General features: G+C 44.0%; 1 long non-coding RNA gene across 1 annotated transcript; it reads left to right on the top strand.

The window, feature by feature from the left end:
- The first annotated feature begins 9838 nt into the window (after positions 1–9838).
- LOC141026325 (uncharacterized) lies at positions 9839–13714 on the top strand. The gene is made up of 2 exons (XR_012188263.1): positions 9839–11351; positions 12716–13714. It is a non-coding gene; the product is annotated as an uncharacterized lncRNA (long non-coding RNA).
- The last annotated feature ends 5404 nt before the right edge of the window (positions 13715–19118 follow it).

Raw genomic sequence — 19118 nt, 5'->3', positions numbered from 1 at the left:
AAAACACCCAGAAAAAACCATATAAAAAGTCGAAAACACGTGGGAAAAAAATCCGGATAAAGCGCCCAGAACGCGACACGTGCCCCAAGTGATCGTTGAGAGGCTCCCGAAGAAGCGTGTTGGGGAACGTAGTAATTTCAAAAAATTTCCTACGCACACACAGGATCATGGTGATGCATAGCAAGAAGAGGGGAGAGTGTTGTCCACGTACCCTCGTAGACCGAAAGCGGAAGCGTTAGCACAACGCGGTTGATGTGGTCGTACGTCATCACGATCCGACCGATCAAGTACCGAACGCATGGCACCTCCGAGTTCAGCACACGTTCAGCTCGATGACGTCCCTCGAACTCCGATCCAGCCGAGCTTTGAGGGAGAGTTCCGTCAGCACGACGGCGTGGTGACGATGATGATGTTCTACCGACGCAGGGCTTCGCCTAAGCACCGCTACGATATTATCGAGGTGGATTATGATGGAGGGGGGCACCGCACACGGCTAAGAGATCAAGAGATCAATTGTTGTCCCTCTGGGGTGCCCCCCTACCCCCGTATATAAAGGAGCAAGGGAGGAGGAGCCCGGCCCTAGGAGGGGCGCGCCAAGGGAGTAGGATTCCTACTCCTAGTTGGAGTAGGTTTCCTCATTTCCTAGTCCAACTAGGAGAAGGGGGGAAAGGGGGGAAGAGGAGAAGGAAGGGAGAGGGGGGCCGCGCCCCAAACCCCTTGTCCAATTCGGACTGGGCTTGGGAGGGGCGCGCGCCACCTCCTGGCTGCTGCCTCTCCTTCCCACTAAGGCCCATTAATGCCCAATACTTCTTTCCCGCATTCCCGTAACTCCCCGGTACTCCGAGAAATACCCGAATCACTCGGAACCTTTCCGATGTCCGAATATAGTCGTCCAATATATCGATATTTACGTCTCGACCATTTCGAGACTCCTTGTCATGTCGCCGATCTCATCTGGGACTCCGAACTACCTTCGGTACATCAAAACTCATAAACTCATAATATAACTGTCATCGAAACTTTAAGCGTGCGGACCCTACGGGTTCGAGAACTATGTAGACATGACCGAGACACGTCTCCGGTCAATAACCAATAGCGTAACCTGGATGCTCATATTGGCTCCCACATATTCTACGAAGATCTTTATCGGTCAAACCGCATAACAACATACGTTGTTCCCTTTGTCATCGATATGGTACTTGCCCGAGATTCGATCGTCGGTATCTCAATACCTAGTTCAATCTCGTTACCGGCAAGTCTCTTTACTCGTTCCGTAATACATCATCCCGTAACTAACTCATTAGTTGCAATGCTTGCAAGGCTTATAGTGATGTGCATTACCGAGTGGGCCCAGAGATACCTCTCCGACAATCAGAGTGACAAATCCTAATCTCGAAATACGCCAACCCAACAAGTACCTTCGGAGACACCTGTAGAGCACCTTTATAATCACCCAGTTACGTTGTGACGTTTGCTGCACACAAAGTGTTCCTCCGGTAAACGGAAGTTGCATAATCTCATAGTCATAGGAACATGTATAAGTCATGAAGAAAGCAATAGTAACATACTAAACGATCAAGTGCTAAGCTAACGGAATGGGTCAAGTCAATCACATCATTCTCCTAATGATGTGATCCTGTTAATCAAATGACAACTCTTTGTCTATGGTTAGGAAACACAACCATCTTTGATCAACGAGCTAGTCAAGTAGAGGCATACTAGTGACACTCTGTTTGTCTATGTATTCACACATGTATTATGTTTCTGGTTAATACAATTATAGCATGAATAATAAACATTTATCATGAAATAAGGAAATAAATAATAACTTTATTATTGCCTCTAGGCATATTTTCTCTTTTGAATAAACGGATCTACGGAAAAAGAGAAAACTCTCGGGCGCGCTGCATATGCATCAGTTGTCGCAACCTGGGAAGTTGGAGTGATCTTTGCAACGAGTACTTCTCAACTAGTGATTTTAGGATAACTGAGCTGTGCACGAAAATAAGGCCGTATCTTGAGAATCGGGGCCCATGCGCAAGGCCCGGCCCATTGTAGGAGCGAGCTGGTGGCTCTTTGCGTTGACTGACTTGTTTTTCTCCGACACAGAGACGCGCTATTGCCCACTCCCCAGCGTCCGCTCTCTCGTCTCCGCCGCCCCGCCGCCCGCCCGGGTGCTCCCGCTGCCGCGCCGCCGTCTCGCCGGAGTCCTGCCTCAACCTAGCGATCCCGAGGTGAGCCCCACCTTCCTAGCCTCCCCCTCTTAGAATCTTACTAGCAATGCCAATGCCGATGCTCGGAGACTGACGCGTCAAGGTCCTGTACCATCCGGCTTCCCCCATGTCCATGTGGTTTGGTGTTTAGACTCCCGACAACATTCTTTGCGATCGTTTGGCTCGGTTTCGTTGGGAATGGGATGGGGATGCACATAGGTTTTACTGTAGCAACCCAGATGGGGATTGGAGCGTGTGTAAGCCAATTTGGATGCCTCGGGTTTTTCTTTTCGTGTAAGCCAATTTGTTCCGCATTGATGCTTGGCTTTCCTTGGCGTCGCTGAATAATCAATAATTTATGTCTATGTGCATCAATCGATGCCGAGGCCGGGGGTTGATCCTCCTTCTCGGAAAAAGTCTTAGCAACCTCGTACTAATCATGTACAAATTTGACATACAGGTATATATACCTCGCATGCCGACCATCTACAAATACTGCCCCAGGAAACTATTGCGCTACTTCACTGAGAAGGTAGGAGAAAGACTAAGAGGGCAGATTTTTCGGGTCAATGCTCTTATGGTGGTTATGGGCATCTTGATGGGGTTCATGGTCGGGATAGGCACCTATGGCCATCGCTACCGGCACATTCCATTGATCCGTTTCCTCTTCCTGGCTGCCACCACATTGTTTCTGCCCATTGTCTCTTATATTGTCTCTTCCAGTGATTTAGACAATTACAAGTCAACCACCATTTTGATCGAGACCACAGTAGTTTATTGCCGTGCACGAGCACACATCATGTTTGTCCTTATATGGACGGCTCTTGTTCTGAATGTTGGTATAAATACCACTGCACTAGTTGCCGCCGATGCTAGAGAAGGTCGAAGCATTCCTCCCAATATGACGCTACTTATTCAAGCAATGTGGACCTCCTACCTAGGGGTATACATCTGCATTGTAAGTGGTCCCCCACCTCAGATGATATTATTTCTTCTTGGACCGTTTGGTGTTATATTTGCCAAATTAGTTCTGAAGTGTTATGCATGGTACATAGCTACACAATCATTAGCCTTTGGACGCAATGCTCGTCTTATTGTTGGATACATGGAGCAGCTAGCAAGTGAGCATATGCCTCCACTTATAGTTACTGGAGAGCACACCATGCAGATACAGGAGAAGCCTTGTGGCTACCAATTAAAGTCGATGTCCTACAGATTAAGAGATGATATGTACAACAAGGGCTTAGTGACCTTTGACAAAGTTTGGCAGTTGAATGACACACTTCTGAGATCAAAATCACCACAGCTGAAAGAACTATGCTTTTCATTCGCATTATTTAAACTGCTACGGTGTCGAATTGCAAGGTACACAATTACTGAGGTTGGTTTCATCAAGGGCAGTAACTTCTTACGACAAATCTTGCTTGAGGATAATGATGGTGAAAGAGTACTTGCGCTGATTGCACATGAGCTCTCGTTTCTCCATGACTATTATTATTCATCACTTCCAATCATATATTCAAAGAGTTGGCTGCCAATCGTGAGCGGTTTCATTTCACTAGTAAGCATATGTTACTGCTTGTTAGCCATAATTTTTATTGCTGCCCAGGGGAAAGTATCTGGGATAGGGCAGATTATCTGTGATGTGGACTGCAATGGTTCTTATTCAGATTCAATATCTTTTGGAAGTATATACTTGCTGCACTAGTTATACTTGCCGAGGTGAGGGACATTGCATTTTACATTCGCTCTAACTGGATTAAAGTTGCCTTGATATGTCAATATGTGAAGCATGGTTCCTGGCGACAATCCGCTACCATCCAGAGATGTGTTGGTTGTGTGCTACGGAGCAAAGGCAAGTTGATAAGGAATTGGGAGGACAAAATGGGCCAGTCCTCAGTTTTGGTGCTCCACCCAAGCAAAACTCCAATGGCTCTTCTTCGGCATCTCATTCCTTTGTCAGGCCAAAATACGAAGACACCAAGTGCAGTCAAATCTGCTATTGTCGGTGCATTGAGAAAAGGCTACGAGAGAGGGCAAATCAATGGTGATGTACCCTCTTTCCAAAGGATCCTACATCTGCAAGACGACGACGAGATCATTTGGACATTTGGGGAAAGAGGTACAGCTTAAATCATGCTTGTGTGTCACATTGCTACCACAATCCTTGGAGCAAGGTTACCAACACATCAACCTCCATCAGACACTGACCATATCTCTGCTGCAAATCATATATCGCAATATTGCGCCTACCTGGTGGCACACTATCCTGAGCTACTACCTGAAGATGATGAATGGTGCAAGAGCCTGTACAAGGCCGTCGAGAAAGATGCCAAGCGTGTACTCATTGGCAATGATTCGATGTCTGAAGTTGAGTACCGGAGGAGGTTGATTCAGTTGCTAAGTGCAGAGCGTAACCATGAGGTGCTCAAGGATGGCGCGAGGCTTGCAGAGCAATTGGCTGAAGAAGGGGAGGAGGTAGCTTGGAAGGCGCTCGCTGCGTTTTGGTCGGACATGATCCTGTATGTCGCTCCATCGGACAACATTGACGGTCATATGGAGGCGATCGCCCGCGGCGGCGAGCTGATAACCCTCCTCTGGGCTTTGGTCACCCACCTCGGCATCGTCGGCAGGTCAGACAACACCACTGATGCTGCTACCGTCGACGTTTAAGTGTGCAATACATGTTCATCAGTACTTAATTTTCTGTTCATGTTTGGCTATCTTTTCCCTTCTCATTGTGCTGTTTCTGCTTCCTTGTTTTGTAACTGTATCGGACCAATTTAAATTAGCTCATCTAATCATTCCCATGCGTGTCCCCTGCCCAGTGTGGGCGCTGCCTGTAAGTTAATTGTTCATGTCAGCGGCAGCCTGCTGCCCGTTAGTTTGTTTCTACTGCTTGGTGCAGTTTTTAAATATGAATTATTGTTATTATTTTGCAAAGATTGTAAATCTGAATGTTAACCAATCGAAAAATCAATTAGACGTGGAACATACGTTCCCCAGATGGCCAGATCAGTCTTTGCCTGGTTCCAGTTGAGAAGTAGCCAGACGTACTACAAGTGGACATGCGGCAACAACCTATCAACTCAAACAGGGACAACCCAACGCCGGTCGAGAGCTCAAAGTCTTCACTGAAGTTATATAAGTACATCACATGGCATATGTGGTAAGTTATAAAAAGGAACATATCGAAGCTATGTCCATACGTGGATCGTGAGCATTTCAAGTGGGATATGCCTGTGTGCAAGTGTGTGGAAGTTTTTTTCTTTGAAGCATGACTGGGTGGCAGAAAAAACCAGCCCACATGAATTTTTCATTTAACCGCCAAGGGGCGTCAACTAAACACTGGAACAGGGAGTTTTACAAAATGCACAAAGGAAAGGGGCAGCATACATTTCAATATGGATAATCTAGAGCAAACAGCGAAACACTGCACCCACGATTCCAAGATCGTCCTACAAATAGTGTAAGAGCATCTTCGGCAGTAATGTTGCGGATCAAATTGAGGGGAGAGTGTCGTTCATCCCGGAAGACTTTGGCGTTCCTGCTCTTCCAGATGTCCCAGAGAACATTGGTCCAACATTGATGCAGACAATAGAGCACATGCGAGGCAGTTCGGGGAAGCTGTCAATCCAAGAAGAGCACAAAGCTTCAACTCAGGGGCAGCCAGGGCACCAGGAATGGCCAGAGCCCAGATGGCATGGGCGTCCACGTAGTCGAACAAGAGGTGTTTAAAAGTTTCCTCCTCGCCACATAAAATATAGGCGTCATTCTCGATGTCTGTGGAGCTGGAGGGCGGCACAGGGGAGACCCCGACGATAACAAAGCCACAGGAAGAACTTGCACTTCCCTGGAGCGTAGCTGCGCTAGATGGTGGGCGCAAAAACGTCCATGTAGTGGGTTGCCATGACGAAGCGGTACACGACTCTCGGCTTGAAATTGGCACCAGAGGGGCGCACGCATGCAGCACTCATCCGGGACGCCAGTGTGAAGAACCACACTGCGAATCTCATCTTTGAGATTAGCAAGCTCGGCCACAAGCAGCGGAGGAAAGCCGAGGCTGGAGCTGATCTACAAGGCACTGGAGGGTGGCGGCAACACTCGCATTGGGGCGGACCGAGTGCGAGAAAGGCGTCCGGAAGCTGGAATCAAGCGTACCTTGTCTTCACCACAGGTCCCGCCAGAAAGTCATGCCTTCCCCATCTCCGACCACGCAGGCGATGCAACCATGGAATTGAGGGAGGAGCGCCGGAGTGATTCCAGGTGGGGTGTCCGGGCACCTAGCGTGCATTCGCATGCGGGTGCCATTTGAATGGGGAGAGAAGGTGTGTGCGCTGGGAAGCGGCTCGGGCGGTCGGCCAGCGCACCCCTTTATTGTTGGCTCTAGTAAGAGGTCGCGTCTGCTCTCAGCCGGCATGAAGAGGGCTGACTACTTTGACCGTGAAAGGGAGATAGCGCGGTAGAGCGTTTTGGGTAGGCGGGGTTGTCGGACGGGTGCGTACATCCCAGCAGTCTGGACGCCCGTAAAGCCTCTCCCCGCGCGGTTAGCTTCCATTTTGCAGTACAACGGACGTCTATCCGGTCCACGGACGGATGCAGGATATGTTGGATGGCAAAACGCGTACGAACCGCGCCGTCCTGACGGATGCAGGGTTTTGAGGGTCAGCGTTGGATATGCCCTTAGATAAAGTTGTGACGAGTTAAATTTCTTCCGTTGAAAACCGATGATCCGGCATTTTTTTATCACATCAACAGCGTCGACGTATGCATGGAAGGCCTGTCGTGTCTTGGTTGAAGCTGTCCTGGCGGTGGTAATGCCGAGTCTAACGTGTTGGTTGGGACTTGGGACCGAGCAACATCACTTCAAGAACAGAGACGTTGTCCTGTAGTAGACGCCGATAATATACTTTAGTGTATTCTTAATGATTTTTTGTTGTTGTTGTTGTTGTTGTTGTTGTTGTTGCGGGGGAACCAGTACTCCCCTGTTGATGGCTTTGGATTCGTTCTCCCAAATATGTAAGCTGTTTTGCCCGGTCTTGTTTGCTTGACATTGTTAGCAACTAATTTCTATTTTTGAGATGGACATTGTCAGCAATTAAATTGATAGCGTGGATCCAATCAAGTAGATAGAAAATGTGGATTGGCCGATGACTTGTATATTTTGCAGTTAAGTCGTTGCCACTTATCTCAATTTACATGTCGCCGTAGTTGGATCATTCCTTTACTTTGCTCATATTGCCTTGTTAATTCTGGAGCTACCTAATGCATGGAACCATGGACAACGATTGAAGGTATAAAATAGTAAGCTACTTGCTTATGGGTGGAGTAAAATACTACTTCTCGTAGTGCTATACCGTAGCGGCATAGCTGGCGTGCACTGTCTTCTCCAGTCCTATATATAGACAACCTTTCTTGTTGAACGGAAGCAGAAGAGGTATACTTACGGTAGCCCCTTCACGTTTCGTTCGCTCGACGGTGTTGACAACTCCTGCCAACTGCAACTGGTACTCTCTCTCTCTCTCTCTCTCTCTCTCTCTCTCTCTCTCTCCACACCATCAAACACATGTAAAATCTCCGCATCACCAAATCATCAAGCACATGCAAGCCTCCACATTACACTTTTCAACACATGCAACCTCTCCACATTATCAAACACATGCGAGCTCGAGCCAAGAATCAACATGTAGTTGGATGGTTAGGAGAGTAGTTATACCCCAACCACTAGGGATCAAATCCCAGATTTGACACCAGTGTGTCTCATAAGGGTGAAATATGCTTTCGGTGGGAGCTGATGTTCCCGTCGATAGCGAGATGCCTGTGCTGATTTTGTCAATCTCAAGATCTGTCGGCTCAGTCTCATTGAGATGCTCATACGGATAAGCTGTGGGCGCATGCATTTTTAGGGGTATGATGTGTGTGCGTATATATGAGTATATGCGTGTGTGCTCTGTTTTTCAAAAAATAAATACAACTCCTCCACATCATAATTTTTTATTTTAATACTTTTCTAGCAACAAATCATTCAATCGTGTCTAGATGGTTACGAGCCACTATAACATGAAGCCAAACTCCATTAGGTATGCTATCCTTCATATATGGCGAGAATATGAAGGTGCATTATTCACTATATTATAATTTTATTCTTAAGAAATTTATTGCTATAAATTTTGCAGCATTGCAGGGGCAATTGTCTAGTTCTTTTACAGAACTCGCCCCATAGAGGGTTATACATAGCAAATTTTGTGTGCCTTTAGGTTTTACTTTTTGCAAAACACCAACTAAAACAGACATACGCACGCATACCACACCGATTGAATATAGGGACATTGCCTGTTTACGAAGTTTTAACAAGACACACAAAGTGTTAATGTTGAAGTTTGATTACTGATGCGCTGGTGGTGTAACAACGCTCCTAAACATCAACCATGCCCCGAAAATGGGCGAAATACGCACTTATTGGGCTATGAGCCCAGCTAAGTATCGGAGCACATCATGATAGCCGAAGGGTTTTGCCGAAATCACTAGTTGAGGAGTACTCCTTACAAAGATCACTCCCACCTCCCTAAGTTGCGACAAGTGGCGCGCTGCATGTGCGCCACTTGTCGCAACCTGAGAGTTTTCCTTTTTTTTGTAGATCCATTTATTCAAAATGTTTTATCTCTTAAATCGTGAGTCCAAATCTTGAACCGTTTTCACCGCTGGATTCCTTGCGTCAAGAGCTTCAAAATTAGATCCCATGTTGATAAGTTTTGACGAACTTTTTTTTTACGAAAAAAATCGGACGAAAAAACCAACCTAGGAGCATGGGTTTTTCCCTTTCCGAAAGAGGCACGCCCGTGCCTCTCGCGAAAGGAAAAAAAACAGAAAACACGTTTTTTTTTTCGTTTCCGAGAGGCAGGGCCGTGACTCTCGTGAAAGCACAACCGTGCCTCTCGCGGAAGCAAAACCGTGCATCTCGCGAAAAGAAAAACAAACAGAAAACGCGTTTTTTTTCGTTTCCGAGAGGCACGGGCGCGACTCTCGCGAAAGCACAACCGTGCCTCTCGCGGAAGAAAAAAAACGGAAAACGCATTTTTTTTTCTTTTGGCACGGCCGTGACTCTCGCGAAAGCACAACTATGCCTCTTGCGGAAGCAAAACGTGCCTCTCGCAGAAGGAAAAAAAAACAAAAAACGCATTTTTTTGTTTCCGAAAGGCACGGCCATGACTCTCGCGAAAGCACAATCGTGCCTCTCGCGGAAGCAAAACCGTGCCTCTCGTGGAAGAAAAAAATAGAAAACGTGTTTTTTTCGTTTCCGAAAGGCACGGCCGTGACTCTCGCGAAAGCACAACCGTGCCTTTCGCGGAAGCAAAACCGTGACTCTCGCGAAAGCACAACCGTGCCTTTCGCGGAAGCAAAACCGTGACTCTCGTGAAAGAAAAAAAAATGAAAACGCGTTTTTTCACGCGAATTTTTTTCCCGAAAATTTCTTTTTGACCCAAAAGCTAAGGAAGACCGATAGAAAACCGAAATGTCGAAAAAAACCGAAGAAAAAACTGTTGAAAAAGCTGAAAACGCGTGCGGAAAAATAAAAAAAAAATCCGGAGGGAGCGCCCAGAGCACGACACGTGGCGAATGGCTTAGAGCGCGCCAAGTGGCATTGATCGTTGCGAGGCTCCCGAAGGAGCGCTCGTTAATTAGTTGCTCTCGGGTTTTGCAATCCAAGTGTTCTTGCGGGGAGCGGGACCTCCTATTCCTCGACCTACGTGGGGAATAGGGAGCAATCACGCAGCCCCTCATTCCCCGCGCTACCTTTGGGCCGGGCCCATATACGGAGTGATGTTCCCTTGTTTTCGTTTCATTTGGGTTTTTGTGTTATCTTTTTTGTCTTTTTTCTTCTTTTTTAAAAATTGTTCTGGATTTCAAAAAATACCTAAATTTTAAAATTGTTCCAATATCTTAAAAATGTTCATAAATTTAAAAAATGTTCCTAGAATAAAAAAAGTATATGAATTAGAAAAAATGTCTGAATTTGAAAAATGTTTCGCATTTCAAAAAATGTTCTGAATCTCACAAAATGTTTGTGAATTTGAAAGATGTCCTAGGATTATAATAGTTTTTGATGAACTAGAAAAAATCTTCATCGTTTCTAAAAAGTTGAGTAATTTCCAAAAATGCTTGCCAATTTAAGAAATTCACAAAATATTTGCCAATTAAAAAAATCATGAATCCATTTTTTTCCAGAATTTCAAAAATGTTCACGAGTTATAAATTCTTCCTGAAATTCAGGAAAAAGATTGCAATTTTTTTAAATAGTTCTACGATTTCAAAATTATTCCTGAATTTCAAAAATTGTTCCAAATTTTAAACAAAAAATTTTGAGAAGGAAGAAAATAAAAGGATAAGATGAAAAGGGAAAGTGAGAAAAGGTGAAAGAAAAAAATATAGAGAAAAAAAACCCGGTTTGGGTTCTAGAACATTCTCAAACCGGTGGAAGGAAAACCACGTGTAAAATCTAAATAATTGCTGCCCATACACGAGCGAACAGGAGGGGCTGTGTGTTTGCTGGCTATTCACCGATCCACACGATAAATAAGCTCTCCAGCGTGAGCTGGATTTTGGTTGGCGGAGCGGGAGCCGAGGTTTCATGGTGCTAAACCACTCCATAATGCATTCAGAAATATTTAGGACATTTATACCAACAACTCTACATTTCAATGTCATTAACCAATAAATTATCATACAACTACACCAATAGATTGTGACTAAGCTATCCAATAAGAGGTCGAAGAATAAATGTGCTTGATTGCAAGGGTTGTTGGTTAATTTACATACAACCTTACTTTCTCTTCTCATTTATTTTATACCACATCATCAATTGTCCTATGTGGCAAATTTTACTAACAACTATGTTACAACTATTGGAGATGCCCTAAGTCAATGTAAGAAGTCTAAACAACCCCTCCTAATTTTTTCCTTGGTATGCAAATTATTGCTAAGATACTTCCTTTTTAAATGCGCGAGTTTATTTTATATATATGGCCTGCAATGCCTTCTCTAGTTCTACATTCTCCAAGACGCTAATCTTTTCTTGTTAAGCTGCAGCAGTAGCCCCATTAAGTTACGTTGGCTAAAGCAGGGTGACCAGTCCAAGAGGTATGCACGAGGCTTTTTAATTGCATCTGTACTATTAAAGGGGAGTTCGTGTGTCGCTTAGTTCATCCCTTGCAGCCATTAATGCAAAAATAAATTTGGAAACCTAAACTAGATCAAACCATTTTTTAGCCTTTCCCTATCCATACACAGATAAAATACTCCCTCCGTTCCTAAATATAGGTCTTTCTAGAGATTTCAATAAGTGACTACATACGGAGCAAAATGAGTGAATCTGTACTCTAAAATATGTCTATATACATCCGTATGTGGTTGTCCATTTGAAATCACTAAAAAGACTTATATTTAGGAACGGAGGGAGTAAGATCTTATCAAAACTTCAACTAAATCAAAAACAAATCTTGCCTTCCCCTATAGAGAAATATGATGGGTGTAAGGTATATGTCATATACAATTGGTGTTGAAGCACTCGAATATATGCCGCGTTCTAACGCACGGGCAATTAGCTGAATTTATAGAGCTACAGTCAAGAGGCAAAAATTCCTCAATATATGGGGTCCTTGGTGAAGCCACACGGCAGTGGTACACTCCGTACGACTATAGTTTGCCAAACCATCGGCCATTCTATTTCTCTATAGTTTGCCCAAGGTATGCAGTTAACCTCCCTCTCTCTCTTTCTGCATACTGCTTCTGATGGTTCTATTTTTTTTATCTAGAGCGGTTGAGCCAATCAACTTTATAGATATATAAAGACATTGAAAAGCCATTACAAAAGTGTGTAAGCAAACAGAAAGTGACTAAATCAGTGCCATAGAGGGTTATACATGTCATGTTTTGAGTTTAGGTACAATTCGACATCAATATATCCTTGTTATCATTTTCCTAGTTTATAGTACAAAACCGAATTTGTATGCTCCGGTGGTTGTTTTCGAACTTTGTTTGGTTGATTGGACACAATTGTACCGCAAATATCATCCCCAAAAAATATATCTAAAAAATCCTGCCATTATTCTATGGAACCTTGTTGCAGAGACTTATGTATACTATATCGGGTTTTTATTTTTTTACGAGGGTCAATGGATAGTACTATAACTACCACTACACAAGGAGGAAACTGAAATGTCAACTACCAGCATCTTAGTTTGGAAGACCATAATTTGAGAGCATTTTCTTTTGTTGACAGGAGGAGGGGCAGGCCCATTTTATTTGAATAAGATATGAGAATGTAGCAACAACGTTAAGGTCCCCTAAAAAGACGTTAAGGGTTATTTACAAGAATATATAGAAAAGTTGATTTACATCTCACACTTAAGCTCTATCCGGGCTAAGAGAAAAAATCATTCTAACCATGTGTTTTACACAAGAAAGACAGATTCACCAGTTAATGGAGTTGATGTTCATCGCAGAGAAATATGTCGGAAGAAATGACAATGTTGGGACGAGCCGGTGTAGCTGGAGATTCGTCGCACCCTCGACATCGAGAGATCTCTATCGACCGTGGTCCGCAAACATCGATTGATGAGTTGTTGAAGGTAATAAAAGGAGCCAATGGCATGCCGGTGCTGTTTGTCCCCTCCAGTGACGGCCGGCTGGTGGCAGTAGCCGTAGACGGCGTTCAGAGTTTGATGCCGGCCAATGGCGACGGGAGCGAGTCTTATGAGAAGAGGGGGCATCATTTCCGTTCATGGTTATTGCTCCTGACGTCACTTGTTGCCACCGTCACCTTCACCGCAGGGATTACTCCACCCGGTGGTTTCTGGGCGGACGACAGCAACGGGCACGTCGCTGGTACCCCAATTATGCGAGACAAATTTCGCAGGAGGTACTTCTACTTTCAGTACTTCAACACATGCGCCTTCTTCACGTCCATGATGATCATCGCGTCGCTCGCCTGGAACAGGAATAGCAAGAAGATCATGACTATTCCTTTCGCATGCCTTGTAGTGATTTGTTTTGTTTGCCTGGGATCTAGCTTTATCACCGGCACGTGGAACAGCAACCGTAGCCCCTTACAACTAGCGACTGTCGTTTTCATCCTTGCCCTTAACATTGTCTACCTGATGTTCCATCAGATTACGGAAAAGTGTTCTAGTATAATCCTAAAGCTTCGGGGATCCTCCTAATCAGTCGCTTAAAGGTCCGCTTACAGTTACGAATAAGTAACGGCAAAGAAGAAGATTTGCAGAAGAAACAAGAGGAAAAATCCTTAACAGTCTGTGTGCAAACTTCAATTATGGCCTCATGGAGTCAATGATAATTGTAGCGAACCCTGGTGTGTCTATTGTATTTGTAACTGCGCGCGTGAGAACCCAGCTTCTGCGACTCATTAGTAACACCTATTTTGTCACATGAAATTGTAATAAGTTGATTCCTCTATATACCAGTCATACTTAGGGTTGCGCTTACGACCAGGTATCATCTTTTCTTTTTGGGTCAGCTAGATCTCCGCAACGCAGGTTGCATATGGGTGTGTCAAGATCACGGAAGCGTGTGCCCTAACTTCTAGCATGATTAGCTACACAAATAAACCAGCAAGGAAAAAGAGATAGAATAAGGGTGTGTCATCCAGCTTTTTAGGTATTTCTTTGTAACCGTGGCGTCGCTACGTTCGTTAGCTACATGGATAACTTTTTTTAGCATAGTACAGACACAGGCGCTCATAGATACGTGCATACACTCATTGTTATGAACACACACATGCACACCCTACCCTTATGAGCACCTCCAAGAGACTGAACCGGCATATCATTTTTTGAGATTAACGAAGTCATCAAAGGCGCCTCGTAGTCGACGAAAACATCTCCTTCCACTGAACGCGTATCGCCAAAAATCTTAAAATAAATCCAAAAATAAATGCAAGCACCAGGACTAGTAAGAAAATCATATACAACATGGTCGTATGGTTCATCTCAATTGACCCCATTGATGAGCTGACACGTGGATTTACGAATGTCAAAGCAACAACAAAAAGCGTCTTCTTCCCCACTACGAAATCCCCATGTCGATCAGAATTCGCATGGCGGCGAGCTTCCCCTGGCACCGGCAAGACGCGACATGATTTTTTTTTTCTATACTGGCGTAGGTGGTGTGTGTGAGCGTCTTGGGCCTGCGAATCTCACCGGAGATGGGCGACAAGCTGAAAGTTGCCCGTTGGTTTATCACCGGAGATTAGCAAGACCGGTCGCTGGCTGGTTTGTGCTTTTTCTTGAGGATGCCGGAGATGGTATTGTTCTACAGAACCACCATGAACACTTGCGTTCCCTCCAGGTTCAGTTGTTCCTGCATCCCGAAGGCCCTGGCGAGCAACGGAGTTGCGCCGGCATGGAGGATACTGGCAGCGACCGGCCGCGTCACGGAAGCATCTGAAGTGTTGTGAACAGGGGGAAATCCGCGCCGGCGTCGAGGTGTGTGGCTGTACCCGTGGCCGGCATGGTGCTAACACTAGTGGCAGTAGGAATTTCACAACTGGGATTCAGACTTTCAGAGAAGAAGCTGCCTTGCTACTTTGAGATCCGTACTGCCAGGTGTCACTCAACAGAGTGGGTCTCCAGATTAGAAGTATATATGACCAGGTCGCATAGGAATTTTTTTTCCATAACTTGAACCATGGTGGGTTAGGAATACCAGTGTCCACCTAACCATCCAACCACGGGTTGATTCAACTACATGGATAACTTGGAACTATAACATTGATCAATTCACGTTATGTTCATGCGCCCCAAGCACCCGGTGTTGTTGGTGTTCATGCCCGTCATGTTCAGCACGCACTTTGGTGTTGCCCTGGGCCGGTGGCCGTGCCATTGGCCTCGTGACCGATCTCCTAGCATTGCTGTTGTGCGATGTATGCTGCAGGCCATGCCCCAGTACAAAACAGCACAACCAGATACAGACATCACGGCCGGGTTGAGACGAGACGGGGAAGGTCAGCATCAGTGACCCCATTCTGAGATCAACAAATAATGCATATCCTGGGTCCTGTCTTGCTGCTCATGTATCATTAATGGACAGGCTGGCCGTGTAATGCTGCATGTTGATTTATAATCCAAATCTTTTTGATATGTACAATCTGTATTCTTAAACGCAATATTTTCTTCAAAATATCGTTCAAAATATCTGTATTCTTAAACACAATCTGTACTCTTTCTAGGCACATCTCCACCCACTATTTATTAAATGAGCTTTTATTTACAGCATAAATGTATTCAAAATATACAGAGCACCTAGAAGCAAGACCATTAATTTTAATACCGAGTATATATTTGGATGATCTTTAAATTTAATGCATGATTCTCTTTCCTTTTCAACGCTCCGCTTCGGTGCATAAATTTCGACTTGCATACTGCAGTGACATGATTCTCTTTCCTTTTCCTCGTAGCCAGCACCACCTCATCTCTCATCAACACAACGTGCTCGAAGGCTCCTAATGTGTCCTACGACCATTGTGTCAACGTGCTCTCGGCCGATCCAGCCGGTGCCTCCACCACGGACAAGCGCAGGCTGCTCATCGCCGCCGCTAAACAAACTGTGCACAGTGTGACATCCACGGTGCATATCATGAGCGACCTAATACAAGAGCTCAACACTTGCATCCAATATTACCAACGTATGGGTGAGTTCACGGTGGGCGCCATCGATGATCTCCGAGCAGGACGAGATGCTGGACTCATATATCCAAAGTTACGGGAGGCCTCTGATGAGCCCCTAAGGTGTGATACAGCGTTCTTTCACGGAGTCAAGAAGAATCTCATGGAGAAAGAGAACTCAGAGAACAAAAATTTGGCCCACTTAGCCAGTAGCATCACATTTCTGTTGTTCAATCGGCGTTCTTAGTAGACATGGTCGTGTACTTTACTTTGAACATCGATCGGGAGCACATATGAATAAAGAGAGATCTCCACCGCTTCCTTACATGTCGTGTCCCTTTTTTCCTTTGCTTGTTTAATCATCAATCCTCTGCAATATATATCACCTCATCAACGTTAATACATAAATTTACTACTAGGATACTTTTTTAGTTCTTGCAGGATCCTCACAAGTCAGCAGCACAAAACTAGAATTATTCGTCAGGAAAAAACTAGTATTATTTCATTTCCAGAGAGTTACCAAATCTTCCAACACTTATTTTGCATTAATTGGATACATTTCTGTGTCACTAATTCAAAATAAATGTAGTAGATAATCCTGTGGAAATCCATTTGGGTCTTAGGGACATCTAATTTTCTTTTCTTTTCTTTTTGTCGGAAAGAGGCATCTAATTTTCAAAGGGAAATTCTCATCAGCATTGAGTTATAGGAGCAGTAGTTAGAGTATTCTTCAAAATGTCAAAGTCTTCTACACAACTGTCATAAAAAAAAGGAAGGAACATCCTTTTGTAAATAATGTGTTAAGCGTCTAGTAATTTTAGATAAATCTTTAATGAATGTTATATAAAACCAGCGTGGTCAAGGACACTTCTAATAACTTTTATTTTCTCAATAGTTTATGGTTGGTCTACCAACTTCCATACCTCTAGTTGAAATCCTGTATCCAAAACAATACCCTTTTTCATGAAGTGACACTTCTCGCACTTAAAGGCAAGGCTCCTATCTTCGTACAACAGAAAATGTTATTAATTGTACAAACAAATATCAAATAAAGTTACATAAACCAGAGAATGTAATTTAGTGGAGACAGAGGAGGTCATGGGTTTTGATTTTAGTAGGTTTGTCAATATTATGGGAAATGCTTTTCAAACATTGAAGGTCCCTTATTATTAAGAGCAATGTGAGAATATATGGGCTGACAAGTACGGTGTGGATTTTTGGGGCATGCATCTATAGCTCTATGCACATTCATTTAAGCAAAAAAATCAAAAATAGTTTAAAAAATAAAAAATTGAAACTTTTTTGCGACAAACATAGTCTAAACATAATATTCACGTTTAAAGTTTCGGGACAAAATGAGGTATGCCGCGTTCTGAGCGAAGAATAAAATGAAACTGCACCTACAAAATCCCGAATAGCCTGCAAAAATAAAATCACGAATAGTAGCATTTATATAATTTTTTTTTTGAAAAGGAGGTTATCCCCCGGCCTCTGCATCCAAAAGATGCATATGGCCCATTTATTAATAAGCAAATAGTTCAACAAAGTCTCCAAATCTCAGAATTCAAAGGGGCTCTCAAAGAGCTAAAAAAACAAGGCAAAAGGGATAGCCACAACCGGCGGAATAAAGATAGACAGGATACTAAACACCTATCCTATTACATGACCGCCATCCAAACCAGTTGAAGATAGCCCGCGCTACCATCTCCCAACGGGTAGACCCAGTAACCATATGCTCCCTGGCATCCGTCGGAGTGAGTAGCGACCACGTACGGATCAACGTAGTGGCCCGGAAGATTACCTGCAAAAAATGAATATTTGTTGTTCCGTTAAAAACCAAATTGTTCCTGCAGTTCCAAATAGCCCATAATAACGCACATACTCCTACGCGGATATGTTTCGCTATTTCTGTGTCAACTCCATTTAACCACGCCCCAAATAACGTGTGTATGCTATTTGGAGGAGTAATGTTAAACACAATATGAACAGATCGCCATAGTATTTTGGCCATAGGGCATTCAATAAATAGGTGTTTTACAGACTCATCATGATCACAGAAGTTACATCTTCGAGATCCATTCCAGTTACGTTTGGCCAGATTGTCCTTAGTGGGAATAACTTGTTTGTGGACAAACCACATGAACACTTTGATTTTCAAAGGCACTTTGACTTTCCAAATATGCACAGATCAAGGAATAGAGCCAGGATTTATAATATCCAGATACATGGATTTTACCGAGAAAATCCCATTCCTTGTTAGTTTCCAAGTATCTGATCCGGCTGTTGAAACAGGTTGACATCCATCAATCTTGTCACTAGATGGAGCCAAGTTTCCCAACGGTTTCCCACTAAAGCCCATCTGAATTGTATATTTAGAGGATTGGATTGAAATATTGTTGCAACATAAACCTCTCTACGCTGAACAATATTATAGAGCAAAGGATATTGGGTGGCTAAAGGCGTCTCCCCTAGCCAGGTATCCTCCCAGAATCTCGTAAAAGTACCATTATTTACAATAAATTTTGTCCTATGGAAGAAAGCTGATTTCACTCTCATCAACCCCTTCCAAAATGGTGAATCAGTTGGTCTGACCATCACCTGGGCTAATGTTTTCGAATGAAGGTACTCGTTACGCAGAATCTAAGCCCATGTGGCATCAGCCTCTACAGATAGCTTGTACAGCCACTTGCTGAGAAGGTATCTGTTCTTCACCTCTAAATTTTCAATGGCAAGACCGCCTTGGTCTTTAGGCATGCAAATGATATCCCACTTTGCAAGTCTGTATTTTTGTTTGAACTCATCACTCTGCCAGAAAAACCGCGATCGAAGAAATCCAGTCTTTTTCGTGCAGGTACCTCAAAGAAAGACAAGAGAAACATTGGCATACTCATGAGCACCAAATTGATGAGAACTAATCGACCACCGTAAGACATAAGCTTGCCCTTCAAGCAACCTAGTTTCTTTTCGAAACGATCTTCAATACACTTCTATTCTTTGTTAGAGAGCTTACGATGGTGAATAGGTATGCCCAAGTATGAAAAGGGTAGCGAGCCCAGTTCACATCCAAACAGTTGTTTATAAGCTTCTTGTTCGTCTTTGGCCCTCCCAAAGCAAAACAATTCACTTTTACGAAAATTTATCTTTAAACCCGACAACTGCTCGAATAGGCATAACAAAAGCTTCATATTTCGTGCCTTTGCCAGATCATGCTCCATGAAGATGATAG

This window comes from Aegilops tauschii, chromosome 6 (assembly GCF_002575655.3).
Source record: "Aegilops tauschii subsp. strangulata cultivar AL8/78 chromosome 6, Aet v6.0, whole genome shotgun sequence".
NCBI classification, from domain to species: domain Eukaryota; kingdom Viridiplantae; phylum Streptophyta; class Magnoliopsida; order Poales; family Poaceae; genus Aegilops; species Aegilops tauschii.
This window is presented reverse-complemented; position numbering and strand designations above follow the sequence as displayed.